This window comes from Dermacentor albipictus, chromosome 8, assembly GCF_038994185.2.
Source record: "Dermacentor albipictus isolate Rhodes 1998 colony chromosome 8, USDA_Dalb.pri_finalv2, whole genome shotgun sequence".
Lineage (NCBI taxonomy): Eukaryota > Metazoa > Arthropoda > Arachnida > Ixodida > Ixodidae > Dermacentor > Dermacentor albipictus.
Genome location: NC_091828.1, coordinates 54,972,407 through 54,991,851, shown reverse-complemented (window position 1 = coordinate 54,991,851; position 19,445 = coordinate 54,972,407). Strand labels below are relative to the sequence as shown.

At 46.4% G+C, this 19,445-nt stretch overlaps 1 pseudogene; it reads left to right on the top strand.

The window, feature by feature from the left end:
• Nucleotides 1–4,651: 4,651 nt before the first annotated feature.
• Nucleotides 4,652–6,411, top strand: LOC135921736 (putative nuclease HARBI1; annotated as a pseudogene).
• The last annotated feature ends 13,034 nt before the right edge of the window (nt 6,412–19,445 follow it).

Below are 19,445 nucleotides of genomic sequence, written 5' to 3'. Positions count from 1 at the left end.
ACTGCATCGTTCCCAATTCGAAGCCCACACAAATATTGCGAATACTCGGTGCAACTTCTGTATATGTACCCTTGAACAATGCAATACCTGCATGACATACCATAATTTTGCGACAAAAAATAGATTGCAGACTGTAGCTCTTGCAAACATGGACAGATGTCCAGCTTTCCACTTCTTCGCTTTTATCTGTGTGTCTCTTGTTTGATCTTGCCAATACTCATCGTTATTTTTGTAATATTCCAGCGGGACGCCTAGATATTTAACGGGTGTCGTCAGCCACTTGACATTGGCGAAAGTGACCGGGGTGGAAGGCCATTCTCCGCGCCAGAAGCCAAGACACTTTCCCCAGTTTACCATGCTTCCAGTTACCTTGCCAAAGCCCTTCACTACAGCGATAGCTGCAGCTACACTCTCTTTATCTGTATAACAAACTGCGACGTCATCCGCATACGCCAGAATTTTAACTTCCGATGCATTTATTCTGAAGCCGTGAATGTTGCTGCTTTCAATGATCGCTAGGCACATTGTTTCTATGTATATACTGAACAGAAGGGGACTCAGTGGGCAGCCCTGGCGTACAGAACGCTTTAGGTTAATGGGTGCCCCCACTGACTTGTTAACAATGAATCACGTAGTGCAGTTCTGGTACGCCAAAGCTACCCCATCTCTAATGATGGATCCGACATTATTGTGGTCTAGGATGTCAAGGAAAATACCATGAGGTACACGATCAAGCGCTTTCTCGAGATTGAGCTGTAGAATTGCCACCCCTGCTTGCATAATGTCGCAGCTTTCCATCACGCACCGCATCTTATGTATATTAGTCACAATCGAACGCCCCATAATTGCACGTTTGGTGAGGACCAACCAATTCCTTAATTACTTTCTGTAGCCGCCTTCCTAGCACTTTCATCAAGATTTTATAATCACAATTAGTTAATGATATAGGCCTGTATGAGGAAACGAATTTTAACTTCTCTGTCTCTTCTGTCTTCGGTATTAATACAGTATGTGCTTCCCCAAAAGACCGGGGCAGGACATCTAGTTCGTAAGCCTCATTAAAAAGGACTGTAAGCAGATGAGACAATTCTTTTTTAAACGTCTTGTAAAACGAAGCGCTCAGACCCTCAGGCCCTGGGGACTTGCCGAGATTCAGGTTATCTACAGCCTTTTCTACTTCCGTTTGTGATATGGGCGATTCCAACTCTGTTCTGGTGTCATCTTGCAGTCGTGGCATTCTCTCAAGAAATTCTTCTTTAAACCTCTCTGCATTCGCAGGTCTAGAAGCAAAAAGCGCTTCGTAATGTCGAGCAAAAGCACGTCCTATGCTGTCATTGTCAGTCATTACTATCCCGTTATCTTCAATGACATCTATATGGTTCCGCCGGGCACGACTTCTTTCGAGTCCAAGTGCGCGTTTTGTTGGACATTCATCTATAGCCATCGCGTCTACCCTTGCTCTCACTTGCGCTCCGCGATAACGGTTCTCATCATAAAGCTCCAGTTTCTGTTTGATACTACGCAGATCTTCGGCATACACACCTGGCGTTTCGCATTCAAGCTCTGTTAGCTTTTCAAAAATCATCTTAAGCTCTTTCTCTTTCTTTTTGGCTTCAAACAATAAAATGCTGGATCTTTCTATTGCTTTAATTTTTATTTGTTGTTTAAAAATTTCCCACTGCTCTCGTATTCTTTCCCCACTATCTTCATGGTTATTCTTAATTGCACGAATCACAGCTGCATTGAAAGATTCATCCCTTAATAAATTGAAATTCAATTTCCATTAGCCCCATGAAAAACTCTTGCTCTCTTTCCTTGATTCTATTTGACATTTTACAAGGCAGTGATCAGTAAAAGAAATTGGCGAAACACCATAACTGCGGCACTTTGGGATCGTATCCACTGACAGGTACAGTCGGTCCAAGCGGGCATGGCTGTTGCCCTGAAAATGAGTGTACTTCACAGCTTGGGAGCCCTCCAGGCACTCTGCAATATCCTCTAGCTCATGATCTGCAATTATTTGTGACAACACATCACTGCTCTTGTCTCTAACCATTCTTCCAGTTGACCTGTCACTTGAGTTCAAAACGCAATTAAAATCTCCAACCAAAACAAGCTGCTTATCAATGCACAAATACTGTCTTAGGTTAGAAAAGAAATTAACGCGTTCCTGCGCCACACTTGGAGCATATAGACACATAACACGCCATGCGGTATCACTATATGTGAAATCGCACAGCACAAATCTACCGGAAGAGCACGAAGAAACGTTTTGCACTGACAGTCCTGGATTCCGTCGAACACGGAGGACGCACCCACCAGACCTGCCGATAGCGTGGCTCACAACGGCGTGGTACCGTGCTGCGAACCCCCGCAGCATGTTCGCCGTCTCCTCTTCTCCTTCCACTTTCGTCTCCTGCACATCCGAAACGTCCAGATCTTCTTCCATTAACAACCGGTACAGTTGACTGTTTTTTCCTAGAGGCGAGACCTCGAACGTTTAAAGTGGCGAGTGTAAGTGACGTTGGAGAAGCCATCGTTGATTTCTGGAAACGGTAGGCCCGGAGCGCTGCGCTTACATTGCGCGTCTAGCACAATGCTAGACGCCTCCGGGACCGCCCGGTGCGACGGTCTCACCACTTTGTGAAAGTGGCTTGTCGTCAACTTTCCTATCCGTCGTGCCCCCAGGTCTTGCCCTGAGGTTCGTGCGTCTACCCGTTGGTGCCTTCGCAGGCGGTCCCTCGATGCTTCGCGCGCCGACCTTGTCTCCTTGGCTTGTGGCGTCTTCCAGGGGTCTTTTAACTGCCGAGCTGACGCCAGTACTCCCCGCGACGCCACTGGCGTGCGGCGATTCGCCGAAAGCGTCCATGTCCGCACTTGAACTACGAGGGACGCTTTTCACGACCCCCCTTTTAGACACTTCGTGTGTGGGAATTTCGGCCACTTGAGTACTTACTTCTTTTGCAGAGTCGTCTGTTCCCTCAGTCGTTCTTGCCGCAGAGTCCGGCGGGCTGTGTACTGCCTCTGACCGGTCTTCCTGGAGTTGAGGCGTCGCAATGTGGCCCAGTTGTGCTCACATCCCCGCTACCTTTCGCTGCGTCCTCCGCCTCGGTGACATCCATAATGTGCACCGTTGAATCCTCATCACCGGCTGTTGCGGTCACTGCGGCGTAGGAACGAACGCACTAGGCGTCGATGTGACCGAAACGCCGGCAGTGTGAGCAACGTGGCACCTTGCACTCGCGACGCACATGTGCCGAACCATGGCAGCGCAAACACTGCATAGGCCGACCTGGTGCAACCAACAGCGCTAGTTCACCAGCAACACGAATCTGGTGTGGCAGGTCGTCAACCTTTAGACCACTCTTGAGCTTCAGGAGCACAGTCCGAGTAGTCGAACCTTTCTCGTTCATTCCTTCCACACGCCAGCGTTCCCGAGTAACCTCGGTCACTTTGCCAAACGCCGCCAATGCAGTACGCACGTCGTCGTCCGCCACGCCATGTAGCAACCAATGAAGCCGAAGCCTCACCTGCTGCTCCTGCGGGTCGATGACGAGACAGCGTCGCCCTTTGACCTGAAGTTCTTTCAATCTAGCCGACTGCTTCGTCGCCTCTGGGCTGTTTAATGTCACGGCCCACACATGGTTGATCTGGTAGGCACCCGAAGCCACAACGTCAGGGAGCAGCCGTTCCTTGTGCAAGGCGTCCCGGAAATCTTCGACCCTGAATGGCCGCGCTCGTACATCTCCGTGCAAGAACAATGTGTTCAAAACGACGCGTCCCGTTGGCAAATGCGGCAAAATAATCTCAAAATCCTGGTCGTCGTCTGCTACCATCCTGTTACCGCGTCCCGGGTGGGCCGCTGAGACCGCTCGTGAAGAGCGCGACATTCCGCGTCCGCTCACCTCGGTGGCTGAAGAGGAAGTGACTGAGCCACGAGTTCGATGCTTCAAAGCGGTACAAAAGCGCCTCTAGTGAATGCGGTGTTGCCTTAGAAACGGGCTGTTTCTAACCCCCGAATGCAGAGATCTAACTTGGCTCGAACTTGACTTCTGGCAGTCTCAAGACAGCTCCGCCGCGCGTCTTAAATCGTTCTCGATCTTGCGGACGAATTGCGAACGACTTGGCTGGGTCGAAGTCCGCTCGCGTTTCAAGTCTGCTCTCGGGCTAGCTTGAAACTGACTTCGTGCGGTATTCCAACATGGCAGACTCCCGAACGGATGTAGCGCGGAGGTTAGCTGCTTACGAGTTTGCTTGCCACGCCATGGATACAGCATTTTCAGAGGCGCATTCCTTGCCGAGAATTCCGCGACCCGCCCTACGTGACCGAGGGAATCCGATGGAGCTGTACGACGACCAACAATTCCTCGGTCGCTACAGATTCACGAAGAACGCCGTGCGACAGCTTCTCGCTATGTTGCCTATCCGGGAAAGCGGAGACAACAGAGGACAGCCTGTGCCTCCCGTGCTGCAGTTGCTGATGGCTCTGAGGTTTTACGGTGCTGGCACGTTTCAAACAGTCACCGGGGATCTGGTCCACATTCCTCAGTCAACAGTGCGCCGCGCAGTTGGAAAGATGACTCCGCTCATCGCGAAGCACCTGCGCCCGATGCTGGTGCGCTTCCCGCTGTCGGCCAGACTTCCCAAAGTGATGCGGGATTTTTATGAAGTGGCTGAATTTCCTGGCGTAACCGGATGCGTTGACTGCACACACGTGCGCATTAAAAGCCCCGGCGGTGACGACGCGGAGGTCTTCCGTAACCGCAAGGGCTTTTTCTCCATCAATGTGCAGGTAAGCAATGAAAATTGAAACACTCTGACAGTTTAGCTCGCCTGTATTTCGTGTACTGCATGTGCTGTGCTTTTTTTTTCTTTTTTATTATTCTTTCGGGACGTACATTCATAGCTCGCTTGTATCGAGCGCAAGCGGAGTATATTAACGCAGCTAATATGTAGGGGCTCGGAGCTTGTACCTTCGTTGCATGTTCTGCTGCGCTCGAGGTCCGTCATTTTATTTTAAACCCAGTGATTGTATTAGAATGTACCTTCGTTTCCTATAATGTGCATGACTAGAACATAGTAACACTTTATTTTCTTTCTTTTTTTTGTTTTCTGCTTGCCCATTAATGCGGGTTTCGCGGGGGTTCTTAAAGAAGGACTACTGTCTGCGGTTTGTGATCGAAAGATTTTATCGACAGTGATTGTGTGCAACAACATGCATCCGTACTAAACGGGTAGTTTATCCCGAACTCACGAAGTATATGCGCCTTAATTCTACTGAATGATATGTTGCTGCTTTGATGAAGGCTGCCGCCGGACCACACTTGCAATTTTTTGACATCGTTGCCGGCTGGCCAGGCTCGGTGCACGATAGCCTAATTTTTGACAATTCCCGCTTGCGGGTGCTCTACGAGGAGAGCAGGGTGCCTGGAGTGTTGCTGGAAGATGCGGGGTATGCATGTCAGCCATTCTTGCTGACACCGCCCTCAGATCCTGGCCCAGCACACACACCACAAGGAAGTCCAAAAACAAGAAAGGGGCTGGCAGATGGAATGGCACACTGTGGTATAAACTTTTTTAAAACAGGGTTGAAGTGCCTCAGACAGGCTGTCTGAGGCACTTCAACCCTGTTTTAAAAAAGTTTACACCACAAGGAAGGTAAGTTAACATGTCGGTGACGTTGCATGACGGAAACATGGGGACCACGTTGTTGAGGTGTGGCATCGAATCGTAATGCTTGTGGCATAACGTGCAATAAACCTTTATACAAACAGGTACCAGAAAGCCCACATAACGACACGCAACATTGTTGAAAGGGCGTTTGGCGTCTGGAAGCGCCGCTTTCCTTGCCTGGATATGGGGCTGCAACGTCGTCCGCATTATAACAGCCTGTGCAGCACTGCACAACTTGGGTTGTCTGCTGAAGGAGCCGCAGCCTCCTGTTCAGAGAGTTCCCCCAAGCCCCTCCAGCACGACAACGGCAAATCCAACACTGCACTTGCCACCAGTTGATCGCCTCACTGACAGCTTTTCAGGAATGCAAGCACGGAAGCTACTTATCCAGAAGAGCTTCACTTAGGTAAAGACTGTAGATTTCTCCACAGTGTGCCATACATCTGAACTCAAGCATAATTGCGAAGTGCACCTACGTGTACGACTACCGACATCCTATCATTTTTTAGAACGTGTTTTATTTTCTCCTTAGTTTGGGAGGCTGTTGAATCACGAACCAGTTGCACCTCACAGAGATGTTTTTCCTTTAAAATTATCAAGTTCAAGCTGCTGCATTTGTTATTACGTTCGCTTTGATAATTCTTCGAGAATGCTGTATTGATCTTCCAGAAAGTGAATGCTATTGAGGAAATATTTGCTTCCGCCATTCTCTGTTGCTGCTGTGGCTACCGAAGCTGCATCACATTTTCCCTGATCTTTACTGTTCCAAAACGTGCTGCCTGATCACCGTGCATATCAGTGGTCCAATTGATTGCTTGACAGGCATGCAAAAGTTTCTCAAGACTGCTACACCCGGCCATGCACTTTTGAACAATGGGCGCATCTAAACGTACTGTTGCGTGGTTTCAGCACATCACATTTTTGCTGACAGATTCTTTTATTTTTCATGTGTCTCAGTACACCGCAGCCTGCGGAGCTGTTCGTTTTTAATTTCTTTTTCTATTTGAAGAATCTCTATGGCCAGCTTTTGTTTCTCGAGCTCATTTTATTGCTTCATAAGCTCAAGCTCTTCTACTTGTTTTTCAAATGCCCTCTTTTCTGCTCGTTCTTGCAGCATGGCGGCGTGGTTATCCTGAAGCAGCCGCACACGGACAGCATGTTCCTCCCTCAGGAGCTCTGAACGGACGTCGTTTTCAGCGTTCAACGTCTTTTCCAAAAGGGCCAACCGCCCCCTTGGAGTCCTGCAGACGTCCCCAGTGGCAGTTGCAGCAGCAAAACTGCAGCTAACAGCAACTCCAAAAGCATTGGAGCTGTCGGTGTGGCCTGCTGCAGGAGCGTTTTGCTCGGTGTTGGGCTGCACGATCGAAGAGGAGGTGTTGTCCTCATTTGCTTCAGTACCTGCTGGTGGCTGTGACTGCTCAGCAAGGCTCGCGGCATCCCACTGATCATCTGTAATAAACGAAAGGTGGTGTAACGTTAATTAGGAAGCACTATATGACGCAGGCAGTGATGTCCATCATTGCATGCAGAGAAAAGTTATACATTTCTGGGAACTACATATTGAAACTGTTCACAGCTGGAAAAACTTTAAAGTTGAGAATGCTAGAAACGTGAAAAAACAATCACCAATTAGATGAGAATATCAGAGCATGTGCACTTAAAATGGTAATGATTCCTAGGATTCCAAACTAGTTTCCGCGGAGCCCTAGGGCTGTGAACACATGTGCCGATGTACCAGTGATTCCTCACCTTCACAATTTCTTCCATAATTTCAGAAAGCTAGGCAACCATTCCAAAGCTAACTTCTTTGCTCCATGCAAACAAAGTAATTTGTGTCGTTTACGATATAGTGTTGATTGTATGAGTAGGTATAATTAAAAACGCAGAGTGGAGTTTGCCAATTGTATCTACAATGCGGTTTACAAGGCTTCGCTTTGATATCGTAAGCTGTATATAGATAAGATGGGTCACTGCCTTAACGATCGCGTTCGTGAGTATGCAAATTGGGTGAAAAATAATCGTGATGGCTGGATGGTGATTAACTGTACAAGCTGTGGATCCAAGACTTCATTTGACACATGTACTGTTGTCTGCAAGGATCGCAAACGGTTGAAACCCTAAATTATGGAAGCCAATGTGATTTTAGGTCTTGGCCGTAACTCTGTGAACTCCGTCATTGCTTCTGACTAATAATGAGAATGACTTCATAAAAAGGTGATTTGCGCTGTCACGTGATGTCGCCTAAATGTACATGAACCATTGTTTCTTTAAATAAAGGTTGTTGGAAGTTAACGATCTGTCTTTTCTTGTATCCTTCTGACGATCTTGAGCTATACATCATTCTTTACCGCTCACTACCACCTCACAAGAGCTTTGCCCATGCCTTCTGCTGCAAAACAACTTCACGCCAAATGCACGCATGTCGGTTGAAAAAAACAAACATGTGCAATGTGCTACCCAGTACAGAAACAGCTTGAGGTAGGTCACCCTTCTGACATCCCACCAATGCAGTCATTCTATAGTTTCATAGTCGCACAGCCGTATCTACAGTGCATCTTTACAGTAGTGTTTCCTGTCACCTTGGGGTTAAGTGCCCGCCCGAAATGCAGCGTACATCGCTCTATGTCTACGTAGAAATCACATTCCGCAGCAAAGAAAATTCCTTTCTTATGACCCAAGTGCATTTCACATGCAAAACACCCTACCTTGAAAGTCAAAGTCCAGCTCATTTTGCCCATCGACCATTGGTTGGAGTAGCCTCACCACAGTTAGACTTTCGACGGGAGGCTGGTATTGGGTCCCATCTGAATCGAAAGGGTTATCTACCCGCGTTGCTATGTGGCCAGCAATCGATCCCACCAACTGGTGGATGGGGGCCATAGTCGAAGGTGCCGGTCCACATCCTAACGAGAAATAAAGTAGTTTCAGCACAAAATAGACGCACTCTTCAATAGCTGCTTCAATAAATAATTGTACTCCGCCACTTTTTATCTTTGGAGTGTAAACTGGCTTACCGGAACCAGAATAATAACGAAGGAATACGCAGAACACGCCTGCCCGACCTCATATGCGCTGCTTTAGTTAAAGTCCTGCTCAAAGATGTCTAGCAGTCCAACAAAGCTGATTCTTGAGCTAGTTGGTACGGTTTACTCATAATGGCAAAGCCTTTAGCGCAATTCAAAAAGACAGCGCCGTGACAGAGACACAGGACAGCGCTATCTTTCAACTGACCTTTATTGAAACACAGAGGCAGATATATAGCGAAGCAGGTATGGAAAGGTGCAAAAGATACAAATCTTTCATACCTGCTTCGCTATATATCTGTCTCTGTGTTTCAATAAAGGTCAGCTGAAAGTTGGCGCTGTCCTGTGTCTCTGTCACGGCACTGTCTTTTTGAATTGTGCTAAAGTCTTTGCATATCTAGCAGTCGCTTTGGCGCGAGAAACTACTCGAGGACTGTTTTAACGTGTGAGGCAGGTTACATGTGCCTGCAATTTTCGTGATAAGACAACAGCTTGCGGAAAACGTGATTACGAGTGTATTTTCTCATCTCCAATGATTACACATGCCATCACTAGTTATTAGCGCTCACAACCATATTTACGCTCAGCATGCCAAACTGTCACGCACTAATCCACCGAACACAAAAGAAGTGCGCGAGCATAATAAAAAGTAGCCCGAATGAGCCAGTCATACAGAACATGTGCGCTTACCAGTTTTGTGGCGCTCTCGCTTTTCTTTCGCAGCTTCCTCTTCCCACTTTTGCTTGAGATTGTTCCAACATTTCTTCAGTTGGAGGTGGTCACGCCGCTTAATCCCGTGGTTCGCATTATACTGTTTAGCTATTTCTTTCCATGTTTCGTTCTTCTTTGCCAATGATGCGACATCAGTTTTTTTTTGCATTCTACAATATGCTTGCAGTCATTGACAAGTGCGGTCAGTAGGCTTTTGTCGTCTTCAGTAAAACGAGGTGCCGTCTTGCGTTGCGGTGCATTCTCTTCGGAGGAGAGCGTACGTGAGTGCGACATGAGCGTACGTGAGTGCGACGTGAGCTTGTTGACAGGACAACAACTTCGTAGCAAATGCGGCGCGCGAGCCCCACTTGTTTTCCTAACAGACGACACTTTCCTAGCAGACGACACGCGTTGGCGATTTGCTATGTCCATCACTGTGCCACAATCTCCCTCTCGTTGTTCTCGACAAACCATCCATGCGGCAAATCGTTTGCACGTGTCATTTTGTTTATGTATTTATTTATTTAGTTTTTTATCGGGTGTTGTCACCCATATGGGTCCGGACAGGGGACTCTACGGCGCTCGGTACTCCTCGTTCGCAGCGCATGTTGCTGTTTTGTTCTTGTTTATGACTCCAGCCTAGCGCGTTCGAATAGATTGCTCTTTTCTTCAAAGGGTCACGTAGCCGGACCAGAACAAGGGCCGTTGCCCTTCTGCTGGAATGCCTATAGGCGAAAAGGGACGCGCGAGCTCCCCCGAAACCGACCATAGGCCTCATCTCGGCCTGTTGCATCCGGTTGCCCGCCCAGACGGCGCACGAACGCCTTGCGGCAACCGAGAACAAAAGCCGTTGAAAGACCACCATACCAACCAACCATTTCGTTCGCTTCTCTATGGCCATTCCTACAAACGTGCAATAAGACCTTTTGGTTAAAAAAAAGCTAAAACCGAAATAAATGTGGCTATAAAGGTTCTTAATTTGCACTCAAGTACACTGTCGCGTAAAAGCGGAGCACCGACTTGGAGAAATGGTGAAACCTGCAACTCAAAAAGCGCGCCGGAACACCGAAACGTGAAGACCACTTAAACCCGCGGGTAACGGTCGCTTTCTGCAAGCAACACTGCGCATCGCGGCGGCGGACACCGTCAGATCACCCAAACTATACTTCAGCACTTATGCCCTGATAGAAATTTGGAAAGATACACACTTTTTTACTGTACAACGTGCCTTATACTAATAAATTTATTGTTAACCTCGAACGCAGACGAGCAACCGGCTTCTACATTGAAGCACAGTCTTGACTTGACGAAGGAAGTCAGCTTGAGCGTCTATGAAACGCGGAAGCCGACTTGGGCGTTTTGAAGTACGCTTCTTGCTTCGGGCCGACTTCGTCAAGTCAAGTCCAAGCCCGATTCAAGTTAGGTCTCTGCATTCGGGGGTAAGGCTCAGGCGTGCGTCGCTTGCTCAGGCACACATTTTGTTGCCGCGCCGAACGCTGCGTTGCTCGACGCTCACCGCGTCCGATGCGGGGCGCGTAGTCGCTGCGCCGTAGCCCATTGTCTTATACCTCTCGGCGGGTCGACGGGAACGCTGTCGCGTTCACTCGTGAAGGCGAAGCTTAAGCGTCCTCCAATTTTTTCACAAGAATTAACTGGCAGCCTAAAAACGTGTCTAGTGTGTACTAAAAAGAAGCATTACATCAGATGAATTTGCATGCATAAATATTTCACAGTATGAGCGACTAGACTATTTCACATTTAAAATAATTTTCGCGAGAGAAATATTGTAGATTTTATTTGCTCACAAACACTTACATCACTGAAGCGCCCAGAGAGTAGTAGTAGTAGTATAAAACTTTTATTTAAAAAAAAAGAAAAAAAATCACATTCAGGTCCAGTGGGTGGGTCCCTCAGTCCAGGGCCCCACTGGCGATCGCGGCACGCCGGGCTTGGTCGAGAAGGGCCAATTGGTCCTCCCGCACCGTGCTGGCTAGCCACACCTCCCACTGCCTACTGTTGGAGTTTTGCCCCATAAGGGGTGATTGGATTTCTTGTGGCCGACTCTGGCACGACCATGTGATATGGTCAAGAGATGGTCGCCCTCCGCACCAAGGGCAAGTGTTGGGATACCGGGTGGGGTGTATGTGGTGTAGTAGGAGTAGGTGTGGGTATGTACGGGTTTGTAGTCGGCGCCAGTCCCGCATTTGCGCTGAGTCCAAGGATGTGTCTGGAAAGCGCCCAGAGAAATCACACTTACGCGTTGGGCCTGAGGCTTACTCAGTTTTAGATCGGCTGAAACGTTTCGCAAAGCTGTCCCAGGAACATTGTGCACTATGATCACCAGAATATTTTTCTACACCGTCAGAAAGGTGTCAGTACATGAATATTGTAGGCATGGCAACGCCAAAACATTTTTATGTATAGAATTGGAAGTTAACGACGTATGTATAGCCTAACCAAATGCATTATGCAATATTCTCGTGTGAAGAGATTACAGAAATGTTCTAACCACATTCAATTCGAGTAGTGTTACTTCTTTAATACGGGCTCGTGCGTAGAGCATACTGCGATAAAGGCATCACAAACCAGCATTGTACAAATTGTGACAAATACACTGCACGATACGGATATAGGAAATGTTATTGTTTCATAGGGTACGTTTGTTTTCTTTAAAAATTACGCAGATGATCTATGCAACACAAAGCACAAGCACATCAACGCGAAACATGCCACACGATGTTCAACGTGACATGCGCAGATCACGCAAACATCAGCGCAGGCACAGCATCCGAATAAACACTGTACAGTGCATTGTGGTGTTGTACGGGGTGATATTTTCCGTCATTGTAGAGCGGCAGATATTCCCAGTGGTACTTATACCTACACTCTAAGGCGAAAGAAAGTCAAATGGGTGTGTGCTTCATCCCTTAAGGGACTAAATGAGCTGCCACAACCATTAATCCTTTTTGGGACTAACGGGGCCATGTCTAATCGATAGTCTCAATGGACTAACAGTACCAGGTTTAACCATTAGTCTCAATGCCGTTGCACCTCAAGAGATGAACGGTTAGTCCGCATGCCATTGCACCCCACGATATGAACGGTTCGTGCACACAGATCAACAGCGAGCATGATCCATTTGGGATGATTTGTCCATCCTCAGGGATCAAGTTCAGGAATTACACCTAGAGGACTAAACTTGCCATTTTGTCCCTCGGCATGCCTTGTATACGACGACGTGCAATGCAACTTCTGCATTAAAAATGTGCTATGAATATCTGCAAAGTGTTCTGCTACTTCGGCACACACCGGAAATAGGAGGCAAGAAGTGACTATAATGAAAAATGCAATGAAATATGTTTTATTGATACATAATATACAAGACAGGCAAAAAAAATAAAAGAGCCTTATTAAAATGCACGCCTGGCCACGAAGTAGGTAAATAAATGAATGTATGCAATGACATGCTTAATTCTCAATTGAAGCATGCTTTTAACACGGTGTACGCAACACGCGCTAGGGGTGACATGTGCGTGTTGCTTGGTACATCCAAAAGTTTAGCGATGACTTCCAGCGTTTTGTGCACCCCTTTTGCACACACGATGTCGAACGCCCAATAAAGGGTGAACAATGTTGACAGGGCTTCTGGCAGCGTGTTCTCTTCAATCGCAATATCCTCCAGAGAGACCGTAAAGGGTGTCGAGTCCCATGCATCAACACTGCATATCACAGTAGGCACTCCGTGCGCAGTGCTCTTAACCTGCGAAGAAAGAATTTGCAAATACAGAGTGACACAATTTGTTAGATGCACTGATTTTAAAAGCAATAGCAATAAGTGAAGATACCCTTGCAAGTAAATGAACTCGCATGTTAAGATATCTGCAAGGTGAAACAAGCATGAGCTCATCATATTTATAGACACTGCAGCATTTTATGTGTGGCAGCAACTAATTCTGACGAGGCTCAAGAACATCTGCTGAATTATTATTGCATGGGCCTTGGTTCAAATAAAATCTCTTGAACATGCCGAGTTCAGGTGGAAAGGGTGCGAATGTGTCCCAATGCGATATGTACGACTAGTTTGCTGTGCACCATATTTTGTCTCGTATAAGACGTGCTTATTTCCAAAATTTTGGTTGCTGTCTTTGCCTACAGATGCCAGCTCCGAGAGTTTGCCATGTGGGCAGCGCAGCAGCCGCAGCAAAGGCCGCAATTATAGGCTCTGTTATATAGGCCCCTCCGTGATTGAAGGCGCCTTTACATCACGGTTTTCACTGTTACATTGCAGCACCCAACTAAAGAAGAGCACCGCTTGTTTATAATTATGGTTATCATCATCACTCACACACGCGAGAGGTCTCAGCTGTCTAGCGGTAGTCAGTGCTACCGTTTTCCAGTCGGCATTTAGCTTTTCTATATATGTGTATTGTGTATGGTGGTACGCATGTTCAGGCATGATATGAGCATTGCTTGCATGTTAAATTCAATTATGGGGTTTTACGTTCCAAAACCACTTTTTGATTATGAGGCACGCCGTAATGGACGACTCCGGAAATTTCGACTACGTGGGATTCTTCAACGTGCACCTAAACTTAAGTACACGAGTGTTTTCACATTTCGCCCCCATTTAAATGTGGCCGCCGTCGCCGGGATTCAATCCCGCGACCTCGTGCTCAGCAGGCCAACATCATAGCCACTGAGCAAACACGGTGGGTGCTTGCATGTTCCCCCCTGACCACGTCACGCTACAGAGGCAATGCCAGTGACGTGCTTCATCATGCTTACATTGTTGCCTACAAGTTATTAATGTGCCAACGATGGTAACCCAGTGACGCTGCCAGCTGAAGAGGCAGATCTTTTGACAGTGCATGGGAGGATCTGAAGAACATATGCGCCAAAAGCGCGCAAACACAAAGAAGCGTGCAGGACGGTAACTCGACATGCGTACCGTGCTGGCAATGTAGAAATTTAGGCGGGCTATCCCAGGCACCCCCGGGCCTGCGGGGTTGGCTCACCACGGAACCGGGGCGCCACACGATATATGAACGTCTGTGATGCACTAATTCTTCACGTTTTTTGTTGTATCGCAGCACCATAAACTACACAAAAACCATGTGTTCAATATTTCATATTTTTAAACATATTTCCCAACGTATAATGGTGCGTATAATAAAGTTTTACACGCGGCTAGTTAGTTTCGCTTTGTTCATCTGCTTGCGCCAACTGCGCGATGATCGAATGAAATAAAGTTATTTCCGCTATTTCTTCGACTTCCCGTGTTCGTGCCTGCACTTGGCTGCAGCTGTAGCCGTGGGCCGCGAAGCACACGAAAACGACGCTCGGTGTAAACCATTCTCTTCTTGCCGCCTTAGCGCATGGTTATGTGCATAAGACTTCGCCGAAAAATTCGTGTGCGTGTCTGTGAGGACGCGCGTGCGGACATAGTTTGTGTGGGCACGTGCGCCATTTTTACACCATCTTTCTGGCCGTCACAAAATGCATTACTGCACTCCTCCTGAGACCCGGGATGTATTTTGGTGCACGGATTTTTCCCAAACTTCCAGAATAAGTCAGTAAGGTGGAGAAGGGGAAAAGTGTTAAATATTTTTTCAACAGCCCTGATAGTTTCAGCTCAACGCGATGTCCAATATATTGGACACTGGGATGCTACCCGGTCTTTTTTTCACCCAGCGCGCATGTAATGACATACCGCAGATATTGCGCTCAAACTCGTGTGCAAAAATATTTTAATAACTCGAAAGGCAAAGTAGTGAATAAAGTACATAAAAGCAGCATTCCTCTGCTCAACGAAAATTTTGCTCTTGTGTTCACTTCCTGTGGGCAATTTCAAAACACCTTTGTGTCCTTGGTGAAGCAGAAGAAGAGCCGACATTTGGTGCAAAAAAACTGTGTTTTCATGTCGCAGGCCTATAGTCTGCGATGGGCAGCGTTTGCAGTGTGCCAGCATTGAGCAGTGGGTAGTGCTCTTTTCTTAGGGTTCTCGAGGAGACAGTCGAGCCTGCTTTGATGGTGGATGACACTCGGCTTCATTCTCTCTCTCCGTTTTATCCTGCTTCTTCCCGTGAGCCACGAGAGTCACATCAACAGATTGGCAGAACTGCATATATTTGAGTATTTCTTTCCACTGTTTCTTTAGGGAGCGTATGTCCCGCGGGTACTGCACCCAGAAGTTGATGAGGGCAATGTCGAAGAGGTGAAAGATGAATCTCATTGTCCACTTGTTGAGGCGTGCTTTTATCCTGTAGCAACTTTTCATTCGGTCTGCCTTGTCAACACCGCCCATGTTGACGTTGTACATGCGCACAATATCTGGTAGAGGGATACCGATATGTTTTTCCCTCACGAGACCACCTGCGACAGGTGTCTTGTGGGTCCCAGCCACGGAATGAAAAAAGAAAAGTATCGGCTTAATTCATCAGACACGCGAGGCCGGTCCCCTAAAGAAAAAAAGAGACGCGATTTTGTCCACAGGCCACTAAATGCTAACAGTACTCGTCTGCTGTTCATAACAAGGCCATCACAAAAGCGCAGTAAAAGAAACCGGGTTGAGTCCTAGCGTCCAACGTAATGGACACGCGAAATCAAAGGAAGCGTAAGATAAAGCAAGCGCGCGAACAGTTTAAATTCCGTATTCTGCGCGTACGCTGTTGTATTAACTTTAATATAAAATCAAATATATGCCCTGAAAGCAGGTAGAAATACGAGTAACCGTGCTTGCTTCTCCGGCAGTTGCCGTAAAACGCCGCGCCGCAGAATGCCGCCATTGTGGAACTGTTTCGGCGGGAATTTCAACAATGTATTTTCATTAATGCTGCATAGATGGCGCAAGCAGGTGTCCAATAAGCTGGACAGCGCGGTTCTAGGAGGATGAAAGCCTTGCCACAGGAGTACTGCCTCATTTCTGAATGTCCAATATATTGGACAAATCCCCATAGCCGGATCTCAGGAGGATGCACATAATGCATGACCCTCAGTTCACAGACTGCTCTCCTGGGCATATGCTTGCGTGTTAGTGGCAGGAATATATTTTTGACATAGCACATGTAGTAATGGAAGCTAAGTACTGTCCAAGGTGCCCATATTTTTCATTTCAGTTTACAAAAGTGGTCACAAACATAGCTGTGACACATAGTGGGGAGCCAAATTTTCGAATATTTTGTGGCATTGATGGTTGTGCCAATACCTACACCAACTTTTCGTCATACCGTTCGCACTTGTACCATCAGCACAGAAGTGTGCTTGAGGAGCAAGGCACAAGCCTCCAGCGGACGCACCAATCACAGGAAAGTGAAGAATCTTTGGCACCACTGGAAAATGATCCAGTGTTGGTAGAAAGCATCATGGTGGAAGAGAACTCAACGCCTATTGGCAGTCCCCTGTTCGATCATGAAGGAACTTCAATGCTTCAGGAGACTGATTCCCCAAGTGATGGGTTTTGCTCCTTCGTTCAGCAAGTAAAATCTGCTATATGGAGGTTCTTCTTCAATGTGACCGAGTGTCACAACCTGCCACATGCGGCTGTAGAAAAGCTTTTTTCAGAACTTCACTTCGTTTCTGAGATTGTGCTAAAGGCCTATGCAAATGAGATTGTGCACTCTAAGAAAACGGCAGAAGTATCATCAGTGGTAAATGATCTATTGACATGTGAATTTTTGCATGACATTTTCAAGGATCTTAGTGACAAACGCAAGCGTGAGAGATATGCAAAGGAGAACTTTCCTTTTGTTGCGCCTGAGCAACATATAGTTGGAAAAAGTGCAAAGTGTCATTATGTACCTGTGCCAAAGCTTCTCCGTGCACTCTGCAATGTTCCCGACATTGCCTCCCATTTCACAACTCCTAAGTTTGAACCGGGCGCGCCTGTTTTATAGACTACACTGATGGTCTTCTATATAGAGAGCACCTACAATCTCTCATATCAGAGAGCAGCACAAACACAATTATGCTTTTGTTTTATTCAGATGAAATTGAAGTTGTCAATCTCTTGGGTGCTAAGCGAGGTGTGCATAAACTTCTTGCCGTTCTTACTACAATGCGCAAAAGATGTCCTGCCAGAATCAGTTTTTCAAGTGAAACGTGCAACAGTTAACCATTGCAGCTACAGTTATGGAGCCGTACTCGTTGAGAAAAGTGGTGATGCCCCTAAGTTCCACGAAATTGAAGCTATCTTTGTTCCAAAGGGAAGTCTTCATATTTTAGAGAGATATTTAATAATAGAGGGCTTTGATCGACACAGGTTTTGCTACTGTGTCAAAAGGTCCAATGAGCTTACGATGCACACTCCTGCAGATAAGTTTCAGTACCCTCTCCTCAACATTTATGGCAATGGCAACATCGTTCCTGAATGGGAGAACTGGTGAGCCAATTGCAATGACACCACATCATTTATAAACCATTGAACTAGTTTGTGCATTAGATTGTATCTTCTCACAATTTTCTCTTATACATATGTACCTGAGCTACACTTTTTTGAAATGCCTAACGAACATGCACCATTTAAATGTATATAATATTGTGTGACTGCATTGTTCTGTACTGATTTGTGATACTGATGGCATTGTATCCTTGTATATGCCAGTATAATAAGTGTTGAAGCTGCAGTATTGTGTTGTGTACTTTTAGATATGTTGCATTGTTTCACTTTATTATTGTGTAGTGAAATTTGTATTATATATGCCTATGTATGTCTAACGCACTCACCTGTGTATGTACTTTACTCTTTTACTGTACCTTCTCATTACTGACTAATCCTGAAGTGCAGTGATACCAAAGCCTGTGTTTTGTTAATTGGTGCTTTAACCTTGGAAGGTGCAGCCTATTGCTGTCGTCTTGGCTAAACAAAACCATTGAAGTAACTTATTTGTCCGCATGAACAGATTAGACAATTGTTGTGCATGTATTTCGTCTTACACTTGAATAAGGCTGGAAATAAAGCCATTGTTTGGCAAAATGAACGAAGCACAACCAGGCTTAGTCACAAAATATATTTTGGATATCAGGTTTACTCACACCAAAACTTAACGTTGCTGGAAGACGCTGACCTTACTCATATGTATAAAATCACTGGACTCAATGCCCCTCAGACTCTAGGACTCACTGATTCTAACTCTGACTGGTTGAACTTTGGCTTACACACCCATTGATTCAGGGACTAAAGCCCACTCACCGTGTTGATTTGACACACTTAACCTTACTCTTCAGATCACAGCTCATGTGCTCAAGGTATAGTACAGTCACCCACAAAAGTTTACAGATCACAAGATCGCATAAAACATTGGATTTCCTAGCAGCCTTTAAAAGTAAAAGTAGCAAGTCAAATCACTCCAGGCTTCTGCCCCATATGTTAGCGTCACTAGAATGCACTAATTGTACACCTTTCATTTTAGTGATATAATGGTAAGCTTCGAGTAAGGATCTGAGAGTGTCTGCCGTATGCGCTATAGCCCAATTTTATTCTTCTGTAAATTTCCTTCTCATGATCAGGGTCCTCTGTGAGTAATTGTCCTAGGTATAAATGTATTCCTTTGCATACATCCAGCTCCAACCCAATTTTATTCTTCCGTAAATTTTCTTCTCATAGTCAGGAGCCCCTGTGAGTAATTTCGCATACAGTCAGCCTCTAGAGTATGCGAAGGAATATGTCTACCTAGGACAATTACTTACAGGGGACCCTGATCAGGAGAAGGAAATTTACAGAAGAATAAAATTGGGTTGGAGTGCATGCAGCAGACACAATCAGAGCCCTACTGGAAGCTTACCATTATATCACTAAAAATAAAGGTGTACAATCGGTGCATTCTATCGGTACTACCATATGGGGCAGAAACTTGGAGACTGAAAATGAAGCTAGTAAACTAGTTAACGACCGTACGAAGAATGATAGGTGCAACGTTGAGAGACAAGAAGAGAGTGGTGTGGATCAGAGAGCAAACGGCTTAGCTGATATTCTAATCAACAATAAGAGAAAGAAATGGAGCTGGGCAGGTTATGTAATGCATAGATTAGATAACCGGTGGA